The 25,668-nt window shown below is 37.4% G+C and overlaps 1 protein-coding gene across 11 annotated transcripts in view; it reads left to right on the top strand.

Moving 5' to 3' along the window:
- Positions 1-25,668, top strand: part of PEAK1 (pseudopodium enriched atypical kinase 1) — a 302,708-nt gene that overhangs the window by 8,474 nt on the left and 268,566 nt on the right. The window contains exon 2 of one of the 11 annotated variants that reach the window (XM_032623953.1): positions 62-197. The exons of the other annotated variants lie outside the window; for them this stretch is intronic. The gene's annotated coding sequence lies outside the window, so the exon portion shown is untranslated. The remainder of the gene's footprint in view (positions 1-61; positions 198-25,668) is intronic. 11 annotated transcript variants of the gene reach the window in all.

The following is a 25,668-nucleotide window of genomic DNA, read 5'->3' as shown; positions in this document are numbered from 1 at the left end:
TATTTTTTCTGTGTGTAAAATATATCTCTGACTCTAACTGGGTATGTTTTGATCCAACAAGGTTTGCTGATGGATTGGATGTGGAATGTGAAAAGAGAAGAGTCAAGGATGACTTCAAGGCTTTTGGCTTAAGCAACTGGAAGGATGGAGTTGCCATTTTCAGAGATGGGAAGACTGTGAGCAGAGCAGGTTTCTGGGTAGAGTTCAAGAGTTCTGTTCCAGACTGGCTACATTTTTGAGATGTTTAAGAGACGTGTAATCGAGATGTCAAGTCAGCAATTGAACAAATGAATCTGTAGTTCAGAGGAGAATGGTCCAGGTTGAATACATTTAGAAGTTGTCAGTATAGATAAGATCACCTGAAGAGTGAATGTAGCTAGAAAAGAGGTTCAAGGACTGACCCCAGGGCATCCTAGTCAGAGAGATGAGGAGAAGCAGTTCTGCAAAATGATAAGGATTGGGGTGTGGCTGTAGGGTGGATTTCATATCTATTATTAATAAGTACTTTTTTAATACCTGTTATTGGCAAGGCACTGAGCCATTTTGGGAGTTAACATTGTGCTGTAAATTTACAATCTAGGATGAGACAAATTACAGACTGAAAAAGAAAGTAGCAGTGAAAGGCAAATACCAGATAATGGTTCAAATAACATTACTAGAGAAGCTTCTTAGAGGACATAGGCATAAGAAATAATGAACTCAAGCCTGTGCCAGCTACATATAAACACTAATGTAAGTATGTATCAGTCAAAGAACTTGTCAAGGTTTCATTAAGCTCTTAGGTGGGTAATTGTGCCTTTAGTCATTGCTATCAATTAAACCACTCAGTGAACTGGTTAGGAGGGTTTCTGTTACACTTGACTTTTTTTTTGTTGTTGTTGTTGTACGCGGGCCTCTCACTGTTGTGGACTCTCCCGTTGTGGAGCACAGGCTCCGGACGAGCGGGCTCAGTGGCCATGGCTCACGGGCCCAGCCGCTCCGTGGCATGTGGGATCTTCCCGGACGGGGGCACGAACCTGTGTCCCCTGCATCGGCAGGTGGACTCTTATCAACCACTGCGCCACCAGGGAAGCCCTACACTTGACTTTTTAACTTTTATCTCTCTGCCACCTTTTCACAATCAGTGGGATTCATCTTAAGACTGCTTAAAATAAAATGTTTCAGTGTAAAATCAAGCAGAATTGGCCTTCATCTTTTGCGAACGTGCAACATTTTTGACTGCTTCTTTCATGGATAGTTTTAGACATTCACATTTGTCACTTGGTTACTAAAGTCACACCCCGATGCGATTATGGAACTTTACAAGTAATTTAAATGTGTAACCTAGTAAACCAAGGTTTTAGTAAAATATTTTAATTTCAACTCCTTTGCACTAAAAATGGATAGGCTTTCATTGCCAGCTGATAAAAGGTGGTATAGCATGAGAAAGGCAGATTGTACCTATTGAGTAATTATTTATCAGTCACTCTCTAGGAACTGTAAGAAAAATGAGGGGTTTATCTACTTCATAGCATAGGGGGCAAAAAATCATGGGATTCCATTCTCAATTCTGCCACTGAATGGTTGGCAAAGCTATTAACCATTTGTATGTACAGTGTGTTGTATTTATTAATCGGGAGAAACTTTAGCATATTAATATGCTGAGTGAAAAGGCCTTGAGTGCAAAGACAGTCTTATTAGCGCAGTTCCTAGCATGTAATGGATACTCAAATGGTTGTTGAATGAAGGAATTACATAAAATACTTTACCCTTGTAAAGTAAGACCTGAAGAGTTATTTAGCTTGCCCAAGAAACCTTAAGATACTGAAAACTTCAGTTGTGTAAGTAAGAATTAGGGCAAAATAAAATAAATCTGTATGCTAACATACTCATTTTAGGCTGAGCCAAACAAACAATACTACTCTTTAAAAACATGATCCTTATGTATCAAGTAGCTCATAATCCTATCCTCCATGAGTAGAAAAGAATTCTAGTTCAGGAGTCAAGCAGCCTGAATTGGAATCCTGGCTCAACTGCTTACTAGCCATGGGCCCTTAAGTTAGTTTCTTAACTGTGCTTCAGTTTCCTCATTTGTAAAATGGGGATAATACTTACACCTACTTTATGGGGTTGTGAGGTGAAAGAAGAATAATAGCAAGCATGTAAGTGTTTGATACACAATGTGTTTAATTTTAACTGTTATTTTAAAAGTGTTGAGAGAGTAATATTTTAGTTTTTCATTTTCTAGAAAATTATGTCTGCTGAATGATAACTAAAGGGAAAACAAAAACTCTATGTGAACAAGGAAAGAAGACTGATGGGAAATTATACTCATAGTAATGTGTTTGAACTATGAATAATAGGTTTTCTACTTTTTGCTGTCTCCATTTTTTTCACTCTTAATTTGTTTAGCAGATTTTATTAACTGTTTAACTATAAGACACTGGGCTTTCATGAGCATATTGCTTTTTAGAGAGTCAGCATTGCATTGTGGTTAAGAGCGTGGTTTGTGAACCCAGATGGCCTGGGATTGGATCTCATCTCTGACGCTTAATAGCGGTGTGGTCTTGGGAAAATTACTTTATTTCGCTATCCTTAGTGTTCTCATCTGTAAAATTGGGATATTGATAGTACCTACCTCGGAGGATTAATGAACTAATAATTGAAAAGTGTTTAAAATAATGCCTGGGGCATAGTAAGTATCATGTGCTGTTGAATAAAATAATGGTAGAAATATTACATTTAAAAATTAATGAAAGATTTTAGCTTTCCAGTATATTTATAGGTTCACCCACATTACGTAGACTATTTCGTTTCTTATCTTTTAGAGAAAAGTTTTCCTCATAATCCCCTATCTCTCCCTCCCTAATCTTCTTTGGTTCCCTTGATGATGGAGGAGCAGGAAAACTCTTTCCTCCTAAATCCTTTATATGACAGGAGCACTTTGCATTGTTTAAACTTAGGATTCTCCCCCACCCATAATTTTCATAAGAGATTGATTTACTTTTGTTATTACAAGGGAAGATGCCATGGTATACTTCTTAAATATTTTGAAATAATGAGTTGAATATTTCAAATGCTGAGAAACTGCCTTCTTCCCAGGTATGAAACAGTTTTTATAGATTTTATTTGGGTATGAAGTAGGAGTAATTGTGGGAGTTTGTGTGAAAGAAGATTTAAGGCATTGGAGAAGCAATAAAAAGTATTTTCCTAATGTCACTTCTCTCCTTGACTTGAAAAATTGTTTTTGCAGCAATATCGTTAGACTGTTTTTCAGCATTTGCCTTTGGGGACTGGCTGCATTCACAGTGTTAAACCTCAGAACTAAATATTTCAGGTAGACTGCCAGTTCTTAATTCAACTATGGTCCTGAAGTTAAAAGAGGTTGTTGGTTTCCAGATTCAATGAAGAAGTTAATATAAGGAGAGAAGAGAATCCTGTAGTTTGATAATCTTTTTCTTCTATATAGACTAAGACAAAGTATACATTGTTTCTTGTATACTCCTTTCCTTACAAATGCAGCTTGTGGAATGATAGCATCAGTGAATATGTAAGTTGCACTATAAGCAGCATAGAAATAATTTATAAATATAGTAGTTCCTAATTTAGAGAGTTGAACTTTAATTATTGACTTAGATTTTATTTCACATATATATGTTTATTAAACATGTGCAAATAAAATTCGAATCCTATTATAAATGCAACTTGTAGTTCTGTTGTCAGTTTTGCATTCCAAAAGTCTGTTAAAAGATCTTGTCATCTAGAAAAGGATGTGTTTTGTATTCTTTTTTAAAAGGCAACTACAGGGTTTTATGTTGCAGGAATGTTGACCCTCTCTTCTCTTATCTCCTATGGGACTGCATGGTCTGTGTTTTCATGGACTAGCTGTCTGACTAGGAAACCGAATCCTACTGTACAGATTTCCTTCTAATTCTCTCTGTCTTTTTTGGTTTCAGATCTGAAGTAGAGTTTGATATTACCTATTATACTATACGTCTTTAAATTTTATGATAGAAAAAATTAGCTTTTTAAAAATTATGTAAGTTTCAGGTGTACAGCATTATAATTTGACATCTGTATATACTACAAAGTGGTCACCACCGCAAGTCTAGTTCCCATCCGTCACAATACTGTTGACTTCCTTCGCCCACTTTGCCCACCCCTTAATCCTCTTCCCCTCTGGTAACCACTAATCTGTTCTCTGTATTTTTGAGTTTGTTTTTGTTTTATTTTGTTTGTTCATTTGTTTTGTTTTTTTTAGATTCCACATATGAGTGACATCATATAGTATTTTTATTTTTCCATCTGACTTATTTCACTTGGTATAATACCTTTATGGTCTATCCATGTTGTCACAAATGGCAGGATTCTATTCTTTTTTATGGTGAGTTAATAGTCCATTGTGTGTGTGTGTGTGTGTGTGTGTGTGTACACACACATATACATTCATCAGTGGACAGTTGTTTCCATATGTTGGCTATTGTAAATAGTACTGCAGTAAACATAGCTGTGTATATATATCTTTTCACTTAGTGTTTTTGTGTTCATCAGATAAATACCCAGAAGTGGAATAGCTGGATCATATGGTAGTTCTATTATTTTTTTTTTTTTTGAGACATCTCCATAATGTTTTCCATAGTGGCCACACCAATTTACAGTCCCACCAACATTATACAAGGGTTCCCTTTTCTCCACATCCTGTCCAACATTTGTTATTTCTTGTCTTTTCTTTTTTTAAATTTTTTTTATTTCTTGTCTTTTCAATGATAACCATTCTAACAAATGTGAAATAATATCTCATTGTGGGTTTGATTGGCATTTTCCTCATAATGAGTGATGTTGAACATCTTTTCATGTGCCTGTTGGCCATCTGTTTGTCTTCTTTGGAAAAATGTACTCAGATCTTCTGCCCATTTTTTAATCAGGCTTTTTTTGTTTTGTTTTGTTTTTTTGTTCTTGAGTTGTGTGAGTTCTTTATATATTTTGGATATTAACCCCTTTTTGGATATGTGATTTGCAAATACCTTTTCCCATTCAGTAAGTTGCCTTTTTGTTTTGATGATGGTTTCCTAAAAGCAGAAGCTTTTTTAGTTTGATATCCTGTTTGTTTATTTTTGCTTTTGTTTCCCTTGCCTTTGAAGTCAGAACACACAAAACATTGCTAAAACTGGTATCAGTGAAATTACTGCTTTTGTTTTCTTCTAGGAATTTTATAGTTTCATGTCTTACATTCAAGTCTTTAATCCATTTTGAGTTAATTTTTTTTTTGTTTTGTTTTGTTTTCCGGTACGCGGGCCTCTCGCTCCGGACGCGCAGGCTCAGCGGCCATGGCTCACGGGCCCAGCCGCTCTGCGGCATGTGGGATCTTCCTGGACCGGGGCACGAACCCGTGTCCCCTGCATCGGCAGGCGGACTCTCAACCACTGCGCCACCAGGGAAGCCCTGAGTTAATTTTTGTGTCTAGTGTAAGACAGTGGTCTAGTTTCATTCTCTTGCATGTGGCTGTTCAGTTTTCCCAATACTATTTACTGAAGAGACTATCCTTCCTCCACTGTATGTTCTTTGCTCCCTTGTCATAAATTAATTTACATATATGTGTGGGTTTATTTCTGGGCTCTCAATTCTGTTCTGTTGATCTGTGTGTCTGTTTTTGTGCTGGTACCATACCATTTTGATTACTAAAGCTTTGTAGTATAGTTTGAAATCAAGGAACATGATGTTTCCAGCTTTGTTCTTTCTCAGTGTTGTTTTGGCTATTTGGGATCTTTTGTGGTTCCATACAAATTTTAGATTTGTTTGTTTTAGTTCACTGAAATATGCCGTTGGAATTTTGATAGGGATTGTATTGAATCTGTAGATTGCTTTGGGTAATACAGACATTGTAACAATATCTGTTCTTTCTATCCATGAACACAGAATACCTTTCCATTTTTTTTGTATCTTCTTCAATTTTTTTGCTGTGTCTTACAGTGTTCATTGTACAGGTCTTTCATCTCCTTGGTTAAAGTTATTTCCAGGTATTTTATGCTTTTTGATGCACTTATAAATGGGATTGTTTCCTTAATTTCTCTTTCTGATAGTTCATTATTAGTGTATAGAAATAGCACAGATTTCTGTATGTTGATCTTGTATCCTATAGCTTTACTGAATTCATTTATTAGTTCTAACAGTTTTTTAGTGGAGTCTTTAGGTTTTTTAAACATCGTTATTGGAGTATAATTGCTTTACAATGGTGTGTTAGTTTCTGCTTTATAACAAAGTGACTCAGTAATACATAGACATATATCCCCATATCTCCTCCCTCTTGAGTCTCCCTCCCTCCCACTGTCCCTATCCCACCCCTCTAGGTGGCCACAAGGCACTGAGTTTATCTCCCTGTGCTATGCGGCTGCCTCCCACCAGCTATCTGTTTTACATTTAGTAGTGTATATATGTCCATGCCACTCTCTCACTTTGTCCCAGCTTACCCTTCCCCCTCCCCGTATCCTCAAGTCCATTCTCTAGTAGATCTGTGTCTTTATTCCCATCTTGCCCCTAGGTTCTTAATGACCATTTGTTTTTTGTTTTTTAGATTCCATATATATGTGTTAGCATACAGTATTTGTCTTTCTCTTTCTGATTTACTTCAATCTGTATGACAGACTCTGGGTCCATCCACCTCACTACAAATGACTCAATTTCGTTACTTTTATGGCTGAGTAATATTCCATTGTGTATATATGCCACATCTTCTTTATCCATTCCTCTGTTGATGGACACTTAGTTTGCTTCCATGTCCTGGCTATTGTAAATAGAGCTGCAGTGAACATTTTGGTACATGACTCTTTTTGAATTATGGTTTTCTCAGGGTATATGCCCCATAGTGGGATTGCTGGGTCATATGGTAGTTCTATTTATAGATTTTTAAGAAACCTCCATACTTTTCTCCATAGTGGCTGTATCAATTTACAGTCCCACCAACAGTGCAAGAGTGTCCCCTTTTCTCCACACTCTCTCCAGCATTTATTGTTTGGAGATTTTTTGATCATGGCCATTCTGACTGGTGTGAGATGATATCTCATTGTAGTTTTGATTTGCATTTCTCTAATGATTAATGATGGTGAGCATTCTTTCATGTGTTTGTTGGCAATCTGTATATCTTCCTTGGAGAAATGTCGACTTAGGTCTTCTGCCCATTTTTGGATTGGGTTGTTTATTTTTTTGATATAGAGCTGCATAAGCTGCTTGTAACTTTTGGAGATGAATCCTTTGTCAGTTGCTTCATTTGCAAATATTTTCTCCCATTCTGAGGGTTGTCTTTTCGTCTTGTTTATGGTTTCCTTTGCTGTGTGAAGGCTTTTAAGTTTCACTAGGTCCCATTTGTTTATTTTTATTTCCATTTCTCTAGGAGGTGGGTAAAAAAGGATCATGCAGTGATTTATGTCATAGAGTGTTCTGCCTATGTTTTCCTCTAACAGTTTGATAGTGTCTGGCCTTACATTTAGGTTTTTAATCCATTTGGAGTTTATTTTTGTGTATGGTGATAGGGAGTGTTCTAATTTCATTCTTTTATGTGTAGCTGTCCAGTTTTCCCAGCACCACTTATTGAAGAGGCTGTCTTTTCTCCACTGTATATTCTTGCCTCCTTTATCAAAGATAAGGTGACCATATGTGCGTGGGTTTATCTCTGGGCTTTCTATCCTGTTCCATTGATCTATATTTCTGTTTTTGTGCCAGTACCATACCATCTTGATGAGTGTAGCTTTGTAGTATAGTCTGAAGTCAGGGAGCCTGATTCCTCCAGCTCCGTTTTTCTTTCTCAAGATTGTTTTGGTTATTCGGGGTCTTTTGTGTTTCCATACAAACTGAAATTTTTTATTCTAGTTCTGTGAAAAATGCCAGTGGTAGTTTGATAGGGATTGCATTGAATCTGTAGATTGCTTTGGATAGTATAGTCATTTTCACAATGTTGTTTCTTCCAATCCAAGAACATGGTATATCTCTCCATCTGTTTGTATCATCTTTAATTTCTTCCGTCAGTGTCTTATAATTTTCTGCATACAGGTCTTTTGTCTTCTTAGGTAGGTTTATTCCTAGATATTTTATTCTTTTTGTTGCAGTGGTAAATGGGAGTGTTTTCGTAATTTCACTTTCAGGTTTTTCATTATTAGTGTATAGGAATGCAAGAGATTTCTGTGCATTAATTTTGTATCCTGCTGCTTTACCAAATTCATTGATTAGCTCTAGTAGTTCTCTGGTAGCATCTTTATGATTCTCTATGTATAGTATCGTGTCATCTGCAAACAGTGACAGCTTTACTTCTTCTTTTCCAATTTGGATTCCTTTTATTTCTTTTTCTTCTCTGATGGCTGTGGCTAAAACTTACAGAACTATGTTGAATAATAGTGGTGAGAGTGGGCAACCTTGTATTGTTCTTGATCTTAGTGGAAATGGTTTCAGTTTTTCACCATTGCGAACGATTTTGGCTGAGGGTTTGTCATATATGGCCTTCATCATGTTGAGGTAAGTTCCCTGCTTCCTGGAGGGTTTTTATCATAAAGTGGTGTTGAATTTTGTCGAAAGCTTTCTCTGCGTCTATTGAGATGATCATATGGTTTTTCTCCTTCAGTTTGTTAATGTGATGTATCGCATTGATTGATTTGCATTGAAGAATCCTTGCATTCCTAGGATAAACACTTGACCATGGTGTATGATCCTTTTAATGTGCTGTTGGATTCTGTTTGCTAGTATTTTGTTGAGGATTTTTGCATCTATGTTCATTAGTGATATTCGCCTTTAGTTTTCTTTCTTTGTGACATCTTTGTCTGGTTTTGATATCAGGGTGATGGTGGCCTCAGAGAATGAGTTTCGGAGTGTTCCTCCCTCTGCTATATTTTGGAAGAGTTTGAGAAGGATAGGTGTTAGCTCTTCTCTAAATGTTTGATAGAATTCACCTGTGAAGCCGTCTGGTCCTGGGCTTTTGTTTGTTGAAAGATTTTTAATCACGGTTTCAATTTCAGTACCTGTGATTGGTCTGTTCATATTTTCTATTTCTTCCTGGTTCAGTCTTGGAAGGTTGTGCATTTCTAAGAATTTGTCCATTTCTTCCAGGTTGTCCATTTTATTGGCATGTAGTTGCTTGCAGTAATCTCTCATGATCCTTTGTATTTCTGCAGTGTCAGTTGTTACTTCTCCTTTTTCATTTCTCATTCTATTGATTTGGGTCTTCTCACTTTTTTTCTTGATGAGTCTGGCTAATGGTTTATCAATTTTGTTTATCTTCTTAAAGAACCAGATTTTAGTTTTATTGATCTTTGCTATTGTTTCCTTCGTTTCTTTTTCATTTATTCTTATCTGATCTTTATGATTTCTTTCCTTCTGCTAACTTTGGGTTTTTTTTTTGTTTTTTCTTTCTCTAATTGCTTTAGGTGTAAGGTTAGGTTGTTTGTTTGAGATTTTTCTTGTTTGTTAAGGTAGGACTGTATTGCTATAAACTTCCCTCTTAGAACTGCTTTTGCTGCATCCCATAGGTTTTGGGTCGTTGTGTTTTCATTGTCATTTGTTTCTACGTATTTTTTGATTTCCTTGTTGACTTCTTCAGTGATCTCGGGTATTAAGTAGTGCATTGTTTAACCTCCATGTGTTTGTATTTTTTACAGGTTTTTCCTGTAATTGATATCTAGTCTCATAGTGTTGTGGTCAGAAAAGATATTTGATGTGATTTCAATTTTCTTAAGTTTACCAAAGCTTGATTTGTGACCCAAGATATGATCTATCCTGGAGAATGTTCCATGAGCACTTGAGAAGAAAGTGTATTCTGTTGTTTTTGGTTGGAATGTCCTATAAATATCAATAAGTCCATCCTGTTTAATGTATCATTTTAAGCTTGTGTTTCCTTATTTATTTTCATTTTGGATGATCTGTCCATTGGTGAAAATGGGGTGTTAAAGTCCCCTACCATGATTGTGTTACTGTCAATTTCCCCTCCTATGGCTTTTAGTATTTGTCTTATGTATTGAGGTACTCCTATGTTGGGTGCATAAGTATTTACAATTGTTGTATCTGCTTCTTGGATTGATTCCTTGATCATTATGTAATGCCCTTCTTTGTCTCTTGCAATAGTTTTTGTTTTAAAGTCTATTTTGTCTGATATGAGAATTGCTACTCCAGCTTTCTTTTGATTTACATTTGCATGGAATATCTTTTTCCATCCCCTCACTTTCAGTCTGTATGTGTCCCTAGGTCTGAAGTGGGTCTCTTGTAGGCAGTATATATACGGGTCTTGATTTTGTATCCATTCAGCCAGTCTATGTCTTTTGGTTGGAACATTTAATCCAGTTGCATTTAAGTTAATTATCTATATGTATGTTCTTATTACCATTTTCTTAATTGTTTTGGGTTTGTTATTGTAGGTCTTTTCCTTCTTTTGTGTTTCCTGCCTAGAGAAGTTCCTTTAGCATTTGTTGTAAAGCTGGTTTGGTGGTGCTGAATTCTCTTAGCTTTTGCTTGTGTGTAAAGGTTTTAATTTCTCTGTCAAATCTGAATGAGATCCTTGCTAGGTAGAGTAATCTTGGTTGTAGGTTTTTCCCCTTCAGCAATTTAAATATGTCCTGCCACTCCCTTCTGGCTTGCAGAGTTTCTGCTGAAAGATCAGCTGTTAACCTTATGGGGATTTCCTTGTGTGTTTTTTGTTGTTTTTCCCTTGTTGCTTTTAATATTTGTTCTTTGTATTTACTTTTTGATAGTTTGATTAATATGTGTCTTGGTATGTTTCTCCTTGGATTTATCCTGTATGGAACTCTTTGTGCTTCCTGGACTTGATTAACTGTTTCCTTTCCCATATTAGGGAAGTTTTCAACTATAATCTCCTCAAATATTTTCTCAGTCCCTTTCTTTTTCTCTTCTTCTGGAACCCCTATAATTCGAATGTTGGTGTGTTTAATGTTGTCCCAGAGGTCTCTGAGATTCTCCTCAATTCTTTTCATTCTTTTTTCTTTATAGTGCTCTGCAGTTGTTATTTCCACTATTTTATCTTCCAGGTCGCTTATTTGTTCTTCTGCCTCAGTTATTCTGCTATTGATCCCTTCTAGAGAATTTTTAATTTCATTTATTGTGTTGTTCATGACTGTTTGTTTGCTCTTTAGTTTTTCTAGGTCTTTGTTAAACGTTTCTTGTATTTTCTCCATTTTGTTTCCAAGATTTTGGATCATCTTTACTATCATTATTCTGAATTCTTTTTCAGGTAGACTGTCTATTTCCTCTTCATTTGTTAGGTGTGGTGGGTTTTTACCTTTATCTGCTGTGTGTTTCTCTGTCTTCTCTTTTTGCTTAACTTACTCCTTTTCGGGGAGTAAGGGATCTCCTTTCCTCAGGCTGCATGTTCTAGTTCCCATTTTTGGTGTCTGCCCCCAGTGGCTAAGGTTGGTTTAGTGAGTTGTGTAGGTTTCTTGTTGGCGGGGACTAGTGCCTGTGTTCTGGTGGATGAGGCTGGATCTTGTCTTTCTGGTGGGGAGGTCCACGTCTGGTGGTGTGTTTTGGGGTGTCTGTGGCCTTATTGTGATTTTAGGCAGCCTCTCTGTTAATGGGTGGTGTTGTGTTCCTGTCTTGCTAGTTGTTTGGTATAGGGTGTTCAGCACTGTAGCTTGCTGGTTGTTGAGTGGAGCTTGGTCTTGGCCTTGAGATAGAGATCCCTGGGAGATTTTTGCCGTTTGATATTATGTGGAGCTGGGAGGTCTCTTGTGGACCAATGTCCTGTACTTGGCTGTCCCACCTCTGAGGCCCAGCCCTGATGCCTGGCTGGAGCACCAAGAGCCTGTCATCCACACAGCTCAGAATAAAAGAGAGAAAAAGGAACAAAGAAAGAAAGAAGAAGGTAAAATAAAATAATGTTATTAAAATAAAAGATAATTATTAAAATAATTTTTTTAAAGTAACAAAAAAAGAAAGAAAAGAGCAGCCAAACCAAAAAACAAATCCACCAATGATAACAAGCGCAAAAACTATACTAAAAATTAAAACAAAACAAAAAAACAGACCGGCAGAACCCTAGAACAAATGGTAAAAGCAAAGCTATACAGACAAAATCACACCCAGAATCATACACATACACAGTCAGAAAAAGAGAAAAAAAATATATATCGTTGCTCTCAAACTCCACCTCCTCAATTTGGGATGATTCGTTGTCTATTCAGGTATTCTACAGTTGCAGCGTACATCGAGTTGATTGTGGAGATTTAATCTTCTGCTCCTGAGGCTGCTGGGAGAAATTTCCCTTTCTCTTCTTTGTTCTCACAGCTCCTGGGGTTCAGTTTTGGATCTGGCCAAGCCTCTGCGTGTAGGTCGCCTGAGGGCATCTGTCCTTTGCTCAGACAGGACAGGGTTAAAGTAGCAGCTGATTCGGGGGCTCTGGCTCACTCAGGCTGGGGGGAGGATGGGGTACGGAGTGTGGGGCGAGCCTGTGGCGGCAGAGGCCAGCGTGACATTGCAGCAGCCTGAGGCACGCCGTGTGTTCTCCCGGGGAAGTTGTCCCTGGATCATGGGACCCTGGCAGTGGCGGGCTGCACAGGCTCCCTGGAGGGGAGGTGTGGATAGTGACCTGTGCTTGCACACAGGCTTCTTGGTGGCTGCAGCAGCAGTCTTAGTGTCCCATGCCGTCTCTGGAGTCCATGCTGGTAGCTGCAGCTCACGCCCATCTCTGGAGCTTCTTTAAGTGGAGCTCTTAATCCCCTCTCCTTGCACACCAGGAAACAAAGTGGCAAGAAAAAGTCTCTTGCCTCTTTGGCAGCTCCAGACTTTTTCCCGGACTCCCTCCCGGCTAGCTGTGGCGCACTAGCCCCCTTCAGGCTGTGTTCACGCAGCCAACCCCGATCCTCTCCCTGGGGTCTGACCTCCGAAGCCTGAGCCTCAGCTCCCAGCCCCTGCCCACCCCGGCGTGTGAGCAGGCAAGCCTCTCTGGCTGGTCAGTGCTGGTTGGCACCGATCCTCTGTGTGGGAATCTCTCCGCTTTGCCCTCCGCACCCCTGTTGCTGCCCTCTCCTCCATGGCTCGGAAGCTTCCCCCCTCTGCTGCCTGCAGTCTCTGCCCACGAAAGGGTTTCCTAGTGTGTGGGAACCTTTCCTCCTTCACAGCTCCCTCCCAGAGGTGCAGGTCCCATCCCTATCCTTTTGTCTCTGTTTTTTCTTTTTTCTTTTGCCCTACCCAGGTATGTGGGGAGTTTCTTGCCTTTTTGGAGGTCTGAGGTCTTTTGCCAGCATTCAGTAGGTGTTGTGTAGGAATTTTTCCACATGTAGATGTATTTCTGATGTATTTTGTGGGGAGGAAGGTGATCTCCATTTCTTACCCTTCCTCCATCTTGAAGCTCCTCCTCTTGTATCAGTTTTAGACGTTCTATCGGTGAAGAATGCGGGTCATCTTGACTGGTCTCTGCTGCAAGTTGTAGGACAGAACCGGGGTGTCAGCCGTCCTGGGTTGTCGTTGGGAGGCTCTGGAAAGAATCTGCTTGCAAGTTCACTCATGTTGTTGGTGGAATAAAGTTCCATGGAGTGTAATGGCTGAGGTCGGGTTTCCTGTCTGGCTGTCAACTGCGTACCATCCTTAGCTCCTAGAGACCCCACTCAGGGCCCCCAGTCTGACAGCCACCAACAGTTCATCACACCTTTGTCAGACTCGCATCTCTCTCTTTAGGGCTTTTTATATATAGTATCATGTCATCTGCAAATAGTAGGTTTTACTCCTTTTTTTCCACTTTGGATGACTTTTATTTCATTTTCTTTCCTAATTGCTGTGGCTAGCACTTCCAGTACTGTGTTGAATAAAAGTGGTAAGAGTAGGCATCCTTGTCTTGTTCTTAATCTTAGAGGAAAGCTTTCGGCTTTTCAGCATTGAGTAGGATGTTAGCTGTGGGTTTGTCATATATGGCTTTTGTATGTGGAAGTTCATTTTCTATATCCACTTTGTTGAGAGTTTTTAATCCTGAATAGGTCTATTGAGATGATCATATGATCTTTATTCTTCATTTTGTTAGTATGATGTATCACATTGATTGATTTTTGTGGATATCCACCCATCCTTGCATCCCTGGAATAAATCCTACTTGATCATGGTGTATGATCTTTTTAACGTATTGTTGGATTTGGTTTGCTAGTATTTTGTTGAGTATTTTTGCATCTATGTTCATCAAGGGTATTGGCCTTCAATTTCCTGTTCTTCTTTCCTTTCTTTCTTTCTTTCTTCCTTTCTTTCTTGTTGTTGTCTTGTTGTCTTTGTATGGTTTTGGTATCAGGGTAATGCTGGCTTCGTAAAATATGTTTGGAAGGTTTTCCTCCCATTCAGTTTTTTTGGGTAGAGTTTGAGAAGGGTAAGTCTTTGAATGTTTTGTAGAATTCACCAGTGAAGCTGCCTGGTCCTGGGCTTTTGTTTGTTGGGAGATTTTTGATTACTGTTTCAATCTTCCTACTAGTAATTGATCTATTAAGATTTTATAGTTCTTTATGATTCAGTCTTGCAAGATTATATGTTTCTAGGAATTTACCCATTTCTTCTAGTTGTCCAATTTGTGGGCATATAATTGTTCATAGTAGTCTCTTATGATCCTTTGTAGTTCTGTGGTATCAGTTGTAACTTCTCTTTTATCTCTGATTTAATTTATTTGAGTTCTCTCTTTTTCTTGGTTAATCTAGCTAAAGGTTTGTTGATTTTGTTTATCTTTTCAAAGAACCAGTTCTTAGTTTCACTGATATTTTAAAATTGTTTTTTAATCTCTATTTTATTTATTTCCAGTCTGATCTTTATTATTTCCTTCCTTCTACTGATTTTGAGCTTCATTTGTCCTTTTTCTAGTTCCTTTAGGTGTATAGTTAGATTGTTTTTTTATTTTGTTGTAGTTGTTGTTCATTTGTTTCTTGAATTAGATCTGTGTTGGTATGAACTTTTCTCTTAGAACTGCTTTTGCTGCATCCCATAGATTTTGGTATGTCGAATTTGTTTTCATTTGTCTCTAGGTATTTTTTGATTTCTTCTTTGATGCCTTTGATGACCCATTGGTTGTTCAGTAGTGAGTTGTCTAATCTCCATGTTTTTGTGTGTTTTCTCATTTTCTTGTGATTGATTTCCAGTTTCATAGCACTGTGGTCAGAGAATATGTTTGACATGATTTCAGTCTTCTTGAATTTATTGAGACTTGCTTTGTGACCTGACGTGAGCTATCCTGGAGAGTGTTCCATGTGCATTTGAGAATGTGTATTCTGCTTTTGGATGCAGTGTTCTGTATATTTCCATTAAGTACCTCTGCTTTAATGTATCATTTAAGTTCAGTATTTTCTTATTGATTTTCTATCTGGATGATCTGTACATTGATGTAAGGGGGGTGTTAAATTCCCTGCTATTACTGTATTGCCTTCAGTTTCTCTCTAAGTTCATTAATATTTGCTTTATATGTACCCTGGTGCTTCTATGTTGGGTGCATATATATTTATAAATGTTGTATCTTCTTGCTGAATTGACCCCATCATCATTATGTAATGCCTTTCTTTGTTTTTTATTAAAATCTTTGTCTTAAAGTGTATTTTGTCTGAAAGTTAGCTACTCCAGCTTTCTTTTCATGCCTGTTAGCCAAGGAATATCTTTTTCCAACCCTTCAGTTTCAGTCTATGTGTGTCCTTTCTTCTGAAGTGAGTCTCTTGTAGGCAGCAAGCATATAGATGGGCCTTGTTTTTTCATCCATTCGGCCACTCTCTTTTGATTGGCAAATTTAGTCTATTTACATTTAAAGTAATTGATAGGTATGTACTTACTGCCATTTTGTTAAATGTTTTCTGGTTGTTTTTGTAGTTCTTCTCTGTTCCTTTCTTCTGTTCTTTTTCTCTTCCTTTATGTTTTGGTGTTTTTCTTTAGTGTTATGTTATTCCTTCCTCATATTCTTTTGTGTATGTACTATAAGTTTTTTCCTTGTGGTTGCTGTGAGATTCATATGTGACATCCTATGTAAATAGTAGCCTGTTTTAAGTTGGTAGCAACTTAAGGCTTTGGAATGGATTCAAATTTATCTTTTTACTCCCTCCCTCCAATGTTTTATACTTTTGATGACACATTTTATATCTTTTTATTTTATACATCCCTTAATAAATATTGTAATTTTAGTTACTTTTACTAGTCTTTTAATTTTCATGCTTGCTTAATAAGTGATTGATCTAGTACCTTTATTATATATTTGCCTTTTCCAGTGAGATTTTTACTTTCATATTTTTTTTATTATTGATCAGTGCCATTTCCTTTCAGCTTAAAGAAGTCCCTTCAGTATTTCTTCTAAGGCTGTTTTAGTGGTGATAATTCATTTAGCTTTTGCTTATCTTGATCTGTCCTTCAATTCTGAATGATAACCTTACTGGGTAGAGAATTTTGGTTGGAATTCTTTCCTTTTCAGAACTTTGAATATGTCGTGCTACTTCCTTCTGGCCTGTAAAGTTTCTGCTGAAAAATCTGCTGAAAGCCTTATTTCATTTCCCTTGTATATAACACGTTGTTTTTTTCTTGCTGCTTTTAGGAGTCTCTCTTTATTCTTAACTTTTACCATTTCAATTATGATGTGTCTTCATGTCTGTCTCTTTGTCTTCATCTTATTTGGAGTTCTCTGGACTTGCTGGACCTGAATATCTGTTTCTTTCCTTAGATTAGGGAAGTTTTCAGTGACTCTTTCTTCAGATAATTTTTTTGCCCTTTCTTTTTCTCTTCTCCTTCTAGGACCCCTATAATGTGAATGTTATTCTGCTTGGTATTGTCCCAAAAGTCCCTTAAGGTATCTTTACTTTTTTCTTTCTTTTTCATTTTGCTTCTCTGTCTGGTGAGTTCTATTGTTTTGTCTTCTAGCTCACTTCTTCACTGTAATTCATCCAGTCAGTTGCTGAATCCCTCTGGTGTATTTTTCAGTTCAGGTATAACTTCTGTTTGATACTTGCTTATATTTTTAATTTTTTTGTTAAGTTCTCACTGTGTTCATCCATTCTTCTCTTCAGTTCAGTGAATATATTTATGCCCATTACTTTGAACTCTTTTTCAGGTAGGTTGCTTAACAATGTTTTGTTTTAGTTCTTTTTCTGAGGTTTGTCTTATTTTTTCAATTGGAACATATTCCTTTGTCTTCTCATTTTGCCTGATTCTCTGTTTATTTCTATGTATTGAGTATATCAGCTATCTCTCCCAGTTTTAAAGGAGTGGCCTTATTTAGGAGATGTCCTTTGGGGCTCAGAAGTGCAGTGCCACCTGGCCACCAGAGCTAGGTGCTCAACCCATATGTGGGCTGTGTACACCCTACTGTTGTTGCCAGGGGCCGCTGGTGGGCAGGCCTGGCTTCTGGACTTGCTGTGTGGCCCTGAAGCAGCTACTGTGGGGTGCTGGTGGGCATGGTTATTGCTTGGCTGGCTGTGAGGTCTGGCCAAGACACAGGGGTGGGTAGGGCTCTCATTGGGGCATGCCCACTGGTGCTATCAGGTTAGGTGGAGAATTCTAAAATAGCACCTGCCAGTGCTGATATTAGCAGGGTAGACTGAAATTGCATAAATGGCTCCTGCCAGTGACTCAGTCCCTGGGAAGTATCCTAACTGGTTCCTGCCTCTCCGGCAGTTGCTTCAAGATTAATAAGTATGTCCCTTTCACTTATGGTCCATGGGCTTTCCAGTCTGTTGTTTTTGCACTGGTTTTCAGGTACAGTGAATTTATGCATGAGCCCTTTAAGAGTATGTTTTCTGTTCCCTGAAGCTCTGTAGTTTTCCTGGACATATTTTCTGTTGATTTTCAAAGCCAGGTCTTTTGAGGGCTTATATTTCCTGTGCAGGACCTAGGGGTTGGTGTGGAGCTCAAATCCCTTGTCCCTGAGGGAAAAGATTTGTTCTTTTGTGATCCCTTCCAATTGTGAATCACTGTGGCTGGGGTATGGGTTTTTCCTTGGTGAGACTGAGTCTCTACCTCTATTCCCCATCTCAATGATGTCCTTTTACCCTTTGTTGTAGAGTTTCTGTTTATCCAGTTTTCAGGTCCCTTTCTGAGGGACTTATTCCATACGTAGTTGTAGATTTGTTGTGTTCATCAGAGGTGGTGAGTTTAGGATCTTCCTACACCACCACCTTCAACCCTTTCAAAGTTAACTTTTATTGTAGAAAAAATTTATAGAATAAGTAAATAAGAGGAAATCTATTATTCTACCATCCAGGGATAACCAGTACTAATAATTTGTTGCCTCCCCACACCACTTTTTTTTAGCATGTATTGCTTTTCAAAATACCTAGTTGACATCATACTGTATATTGTAGAGATACGGTTAATGTATCAGCATAGTCAGTGCAGTAAGCAGGTGAGAGGATGCAGGGCTTAGTCTGGCTGAGGAGACAGTACATTCATGCTCACCAGGAGGTGCTTTTCATTTAGAGGAATTGGTATGTTTCTTTTTTTTTTCATATGGCTAAATCTGAATAACTTACATGCATGTTTGAAGCAGCTCCGCTTTTTAATAATCTCTTATCCTGCTTTTTTTCAGATAACATATTATGGACATTTTCCCGTATCAAAAAATCCTACTTTTTTCCCACTCCATGTTTACCATCTGATAGACTGAGAACTGGCAGTGATATAGGATATATTAGTTGAATAGGCCCTTGATAGTCTAAAAGAATATGTCTCACATCTCTTGGGCATATCTTAAAATTGTGCTGTCCAATAGAAATGATGTATGCTACATATGTAATTTCAAATTTTATAGTAGCTGCATTTTAAAAAGTACAAAGAAAATAGGTGAAATTAATTTTAATATATTTTATTTAGTCCAGTATAACTAAAATATTATCATTGCAACATATATTCAATATAAAAAATTATTGAGCTGTTTTATAGTCTTCTTTTTCTTATTAAGCCTTCAAACTCCAGCTTATATTTTCCACTTAACAGCACATATCAATTCAGACTAGCCACATTTCAAGTGCTCCGTAGTTACATGTGGCTAGTATTAGCACAGTCCTAGAGCAGGGGTCCCCACCCCCTAGGCCACAGACCAGTACTGGTCCATGGCCTGTTAGAAGCGAGGCTGCACAGCAGGAGGTGAGTGGTGGGCGAGTGAGTGAAGCTTCATCTGCCACTCCCCATTGCTCTCATTACCACCGGAACCATCCCCTCTTCCTCCCCCCGACTCATCCATGGAAAAATTGTCTTCCATGAAACCTGTCCCTGGTGCCAAAAAGGTTGGGGACCGCTGTCCTGGAGTATATTATTTTCCCCATAAGATGTGATAAGATAGCACTTTGCAGGCACTCTAGAGAGGGGTGTAAAGAGAAGAAAATAGCAAATCCAGGGTGCACCATGGATGCTGAGTACTCATTTTGGTGTCTCATGAAATTTTAAAACTTTGCCTCAATAAAAATGCATCTTCCTGTACTTACAGATCTTCATGTTACATAATAATGTTAAATTTGTAGTTGCCGAAAGGTTTACTGGGTCTAATACTTGAAGTAATTCTCAGATAGTCAGTAAGATCAAATCCATATACTAAGGATTTTGGATAACGAAGAGTTTGCAAGAGTTTAAGACCTGAGGAGAAATAAATTTTTATTAATCCTGTACAGAAAACCTTTATGAAGTGAGTAACAAAGACATATACACATGTACGTGTTACATATGCATATATAAATTATATATCTATATATATACATACATGCACCCATTTATCATAATCCTTATCATTACTCTCAAGAAACAGGAGCAATTAAAATCATTCTCTTCTTTTTAAAATGAATTTGTAACATGATAAGAAAGATGTAGCATGACCAGGAACATTCCTAAGGTTAGTGATATAAACTCAATGTATAATATAAAGTAGAACAATATTGAAAAAGCTTTGCTTTAATTTAGTTTGTGATCATGTGACAAAAAAAATTCCTTAACATTTCTAAGCTTTATTTTGTTCTGTAAGATGGAGATAATCCTGCCCTTTTTTCTTTTATTCTGTTCTTTCTGTCTATCTATCTATCTATCTATCTATCTATCTATCTATCTATCTATCTATCTATTTATGGCTGTGTTGGGTCTTCATTGCTGTGTGCAGGCTTTCTCTAGTTGTGGTGTGAGCAGCGGCTACTCTTCATTGCGGTGTGCCAGCTTCTCACTGCAGTGGCTTCTCTTGTTGCGGTGCACGATCTCTAGGCCTGTGGGCTTCAGTAATTGTGGCATGCAGGCTTCAGTAGTTGTGGCTCACTGGCTCTAGAGCGCAGGCTCAGTAGTTGTGGCACACGGGCTTAGTTGCTCCACGGCATGTGGGATCTTCCCGGACCAGGGCTAGAACCTGTGTCCCCTGCATGGCAGGCGGCTTCTTAACCACTGAGCCACCAGGGAAGTGCCCCAATCCTGTCCTTTTTTCTTAATATGATTTTGATTATCAAATTGGATGAATGAAGGCTAAAGGGATGTACCTATTCATCTTTTTGTCACCAGGATTTAGTATAGGGTCTGACATGCTGATACCCTATAAATATTGAATTCAAAGGCTGGATATATATAAAAGAACTTTCTAAACTGAGAGTCCTACAACTGGAAGCTATTATTTTTACTGTACTTCCTTTGTACTATTTCTTCTTATTTAAGTTATTTACTGGACTATGAGAAGTATAATAATTAATATTTACCTATACAATCAATGAATAGGATTGCCCATTGTGGTTGTATTTTTCCATACTATTAATATTTTATTTATCAAATTTTGTTTTAAACATTATATATATTTCTAAAATACGTTATAATTTTATTTTAAAAGATGTTTAGCACTTAAATATCTTTACATCTGTTAAGAGTATACAGTTAGAAATTTTGTTGTTATTGTGAGATAGACATGACTGTTTTTACTGTGCCCAGTCTTTTATCAGCTTAAAAATAAGACTAATTGAGACACAAATGCAAGCTCATCGAATGCCAAAATTGTGGAGGCAAAGGAGCAATATTTAAATTACTTGACTATGGTCTAGTAACTAGAAAATGCCTCCAATAAGAATGGCTTTCTTGGGACTTCCCTGGTGGCACAGTGGTTAAGAATCCACCTGCCAGCGCAGGAGACACAGGTTTGAGCCCTGGTCTGGGAAGATCCCACATGCCGTGGAGCAACTAAGCCCGTGGGCCACAACTACTGAGCCTGCGCTCTAGAGCCCACGAGCCACAACTACTGAGCCCATGCATGGCAACTACTGAAGCCCGGATGCGCTAGGGCCTGCGTGCTGCAACTACTGAGTCTGCGTGCTGCAACTACTGAAGCCCGCACGCCTAGAGCCCGTGCTCCGCCACAAGAGAAGCCACTGCAATGAGAAGCCCACGCACTGCAATGAAGAGTAGCCCCTGCTCGCTGCAACTAGAGAAAACCCATGTGCAGCAATGAAGAGCCAATGCAGCGAACAAAATAAAAAATAATTTAAAAAATATGGCTTTCTTATTTCTATAATGATGGGAGAAACTCCATCTTTTTCCTCTACAAGGGATGCAGCACTTCATAAATGCTTAGTGTGGAACTAAAACAAAATTATAATGAAAGAGCAAGTAATGTTCACCCAGAACAGCATTTCAAAGTGATCTTCAGGAAAACATTAGCTTTTTCTAGCATCAGTTATGAGTTTCTGTAACTGCACGCTTACTGAGCCATCTGTAGCAATTGAAACTTTGGATATTTCCCATTTTCAGGGTACATTTCCCCATTTTTAGGGATATTTCCCATTTTTAGGGATATTTCTCATTTTCAGGGTATATTTCTTTTACCTGTTATGAATGAAGGAAGCAACCTCCATGTGAGATAGCATGTGCACTGTGACATATGCCTTGTTTCCTGGGAGTAAGTGAGGAACTTTAGGGAGCAGCTAAATGTTGGCAGTGTACTAGGACACCATTATCTAAATGATACTCTCTGGGAGTAGTTGGAATAACTTTCTGTTTTCATTATATTCCCCCACTTCTACCTTTACCCCAAAACTTTGAGTATCTTTGGGTATTTGGTAACAGAAAGATAACAAATCACACTTGACTTTTTTTTTCTTTTTCTCCACATGACAGTAAATATTAAAATTTTTGATGAGAAGAAATACAAAAACATATATGCAGTGACAGTGTAGATCAGTTGGCCATTGGCCAAATGAAAAATGCATGATCTATTGATGAAATGAAATGATTTGCCTTAGTTCAAGCAGGGAAAAGGGAACTAGCTCCTTTTCTTCCCTTGTTGATCTTTCCTCCTGATGGCTAGATATGCATTTTTTAGGCAATTCTGTTATGAAAAATTCTCTGCTTATTTCTATTCCATTCTGAATTTTACTGTTTGGTACTGTGCTCAGGCATAAGGGCAAGAGGATTGAAATCTTGTCCTTTTTCTTTAATTTTGTTTCTTATGTATCTTGCATCTGCTCATTCTTTGCTTAGAAAATGCTAATAATAATTGGTTAAAACAAGACGTTAACTTCATAACTGCTGATTGTAATCTAGTTCTGAATAATTTTTTTATTAGGCCCTTAAAAATTTGAATCCAAATCAGCAAAAGCTCCCAAGAACAGTAAACTGGCACATTTAATATATACCAAATTGTAACTCATGCATTTGACAATATGCTCTGCATTAAGTTTTGGTTCTTTGATGTTAATGTCTGACTGATGAGTTCAAATGAATAATAATCTGTGAAAAATAAAAAATATATATTCCTAGCTGATTTGGGAATGTAGTTGAGCCATGAGCTACGACTTTTGTGTTGAGTTTTTAAAGAAGCAGAAGAAAAGGAACATGATTTTAGTCACGAGTACTTTTCATACCCTTAACAGTTGTATTATGACTAGAGCAGATTGACTGTCAGTTGCTGATTGATATTTCAATTGCTGGTCCTTAGATATCATTTCTGGGAAGATATTGAGAGAATAAGAGGACAATATATTCTTAAGGTTGAGTGCTATAGTTGAACCACTGCTTGAATTGCCAGCAAATTGAACTGTTCAGAGGAAAAGAAATGGTATGTATATATAGCAAAACTTTAGGGAAGAAAAAAGAGGTGCTCATCTTTATAAGATGATTATTTTGGAGATAGTAGTTTTCAGTTTAGGATATTGTGAACTGTTAATCTGTAAAGCACATTTATAATAAATAAGTTACAGGGTATATCTGAAAGCAGTTTTTATAGTATCTAACCTAGTTCCAGTAGCTTAGAGTATGTATTTTGAAAGTAATATAGGATTTCTTTCTCTGACCTACTCCTTTTAGAGTTTAATTTTTCCAAGTTCCTGCCATTTATTGTATAATGTGTTTTGTTGGGTCTAAATGCTATGTCACGTTTCTCCAAAGAAGACATACAGTTGACCAAGAAGCACGTGAAAAGATGCTCAGAATTGCTAATTACTAGAGAAATGCAAATCAAAACTACAATGAGACATCACCTCACACCAGTCAGAATGGCTACAATTAAAAAGTCTACAGGGACTCCCTGGCAGTCCAGTGGTTGAGTTTCTGTGCTTCCACTGCAGGGGGTGCGGGTTTGATCCCTGGTTGGGGAACTAAGATCCTGCATGCCACACAGTGTGGCCAAAAAAAAAAAAAGTCTGTAAACAATAAATGCTAGAGAAGGTGAGGAGAAAAGGGAACCCTCCTATGCTGTTGGTGGGAATGTAAATTGGTACAGCCACTATGGAGAACAGTATAGTGGTTCCTTAAAAAACTGAAAATAGAGCTACCATATGATCCAGCAATCCCACTCCTGGGCATATATCTGTAGAAAACCATACTTGGAAAAGATACACGCACCCCAATGCTCATTGCAGCACTATTTACAATAGCCAAGACATGGAAGCAACCTAAATGTCCATCGACAGATGAATGGATAAAGAAGATGTAATGGAATATTACTCAGTCATAAAAAAAGAATGAAATAATGCCATTTGCAGCAACATGGATGGACCTAGAGATTATCATACTAAGTGAAGTATGTCAGACAGAGAAAGACAAATATCATATGATATCACTTATATGTGAAATCTAAAAAGTGATACAAATGAACTTATTTACAAAACAGAAACAGACTCACAGACTTAGAAAACAAACGTATAGTTACAAAAGAGGAAAGGTGGGGGGAAGAATAAATTAGGAGGTTAGGATTAACATACATGCACTATTATATAATCAACAAGGACCTAGTATATAGCACAGTAAACTCTACTCAGTATGCTGTAATAACCTATATGGGAAAAGAATAGATATATGTATAACTAAATCACTTTGCTGTACACCTGAAACTAATACAATATTGTAAATCAACTATATTCCAACAGAAAATAAAAATTATATTAAAAAATGCTATGTCATTTATTCTGATTATTCAAACAAGATTGTTTCTTTCTGTAGGAATGTTAAGGACCAAATAACTAATTTTGGATGTTTATCTGGTTTTAGAGACAGTTTAAAATTTTTTTAAAATTAAACAAGTAATAGATGAATAATATCTCAGAAGAAATCAAATGATACTGCAATATATAGAAAAAGGAGCCAAATTCCTCCTGCATATCTCTCCCTTTCTTTATTTGCATCCCAGGGGTAATCACTGCAGTCAGCTTGATATCTTTCCAGATCTTTTATTCTGTGTGCGTGTGTATGTGTGTGTGCAGTTTTACTTTGTCTCTGTATTTTTAACATGTTGCATATATTGTTCTGCATTTTATCCTCTATGCCAATATAGAATATCTTTTCATGTCACTACATATAGTTCTGAGTCATTCTTTAACTGCTACATAGTATTCCTTAGCATAGTTATTATCGTTTAAGTTTATTACATCTTTTGAAAAATTAAAAACGATGCTCTTGAAATAGACCCATTGTGCTCAAGCTTAGAGCTTTTAATCTGGAAATGGTGAAAACCATTTGGTTTCTTTAATTTTGTTCTCTAAGTAGGCAGAACACATTAAGTTTTTTATCAGAACTGTGGGAGGAAGCAAAAATTGGTTAATCCATAGTTGGATTACTTCAACTTCTTTTTAAAACGCCTGGATTGTGTCATATTGTCCTAGGTATCTAGGTATATGATTTAATGCAATTGAAACTGAGTTGCACTTGCATCACTGGGTTTCCACTTGGAGTTGGGGAGAACAAAAATGATTACGGTTTTTCTGCAGTGAGACAGAATGGATAAAAGCAGCTTATATTTAAGCTATATAGATCTTCTTTGATGAATGTGACCAGAAAGAAAGCCCATCCATGAAGGTAGGAGCCCTGTATTTTCCTGTTCAATGTTAGATCCCCTGCACCTCCCATTGTGCCTAGTGTGACAAAGACAGGAAGATGTATGAATGAGTGAATGAGTGCATAAATACCATATATATGAAGCATGTCAGTCTTTGAGCCATGAGTTGAAAATAACCCAGCAGTTAAGGCTGCAGAGATTGGCCTTGAATTGCATTGGTATTAACACATCTATCATGCTGAGCACCTAAGCTGTTTGATAAATTATCAGAAATTTGAGTTATTTTGCTCTCCTGCTATGCTTTACTTTCTTTTATAAGTACTGTTTCTCTTTTTTTCAGGTGGATTAGTATATCTAAGTTATTACCTAAGTTACATTTACTTAGGAAAACTTTGGCCAAACCATTCAAAATGAACAATCATGATGAGTAGTTTTTGGTGTGTCTCCCACCAGTGGTTCCTATTTTAATTATTTCCCTATTGAGGATGATT

The sequence above is a fragment of the Phocoena sinus genome, chromosome 2, assembly GCF_008692025.1.
Source record: "Phocoena sinus isolate mPhoSin1 chromosome 2, mPhoSin1.pri, whole genome shotgun sequence".
Taxonomy (NCBI): domain Eukaryota; kingdom Metazoa; phylum Chordata; class Mammalia; order Artiodactyla; family Phocoenidae; genus Phocoena; species Phocoena sinus.
Note: the sequence above shows the minus strand (reverse complement) of the source record. Positions and strands in the feature narration are given on the sequence as shown.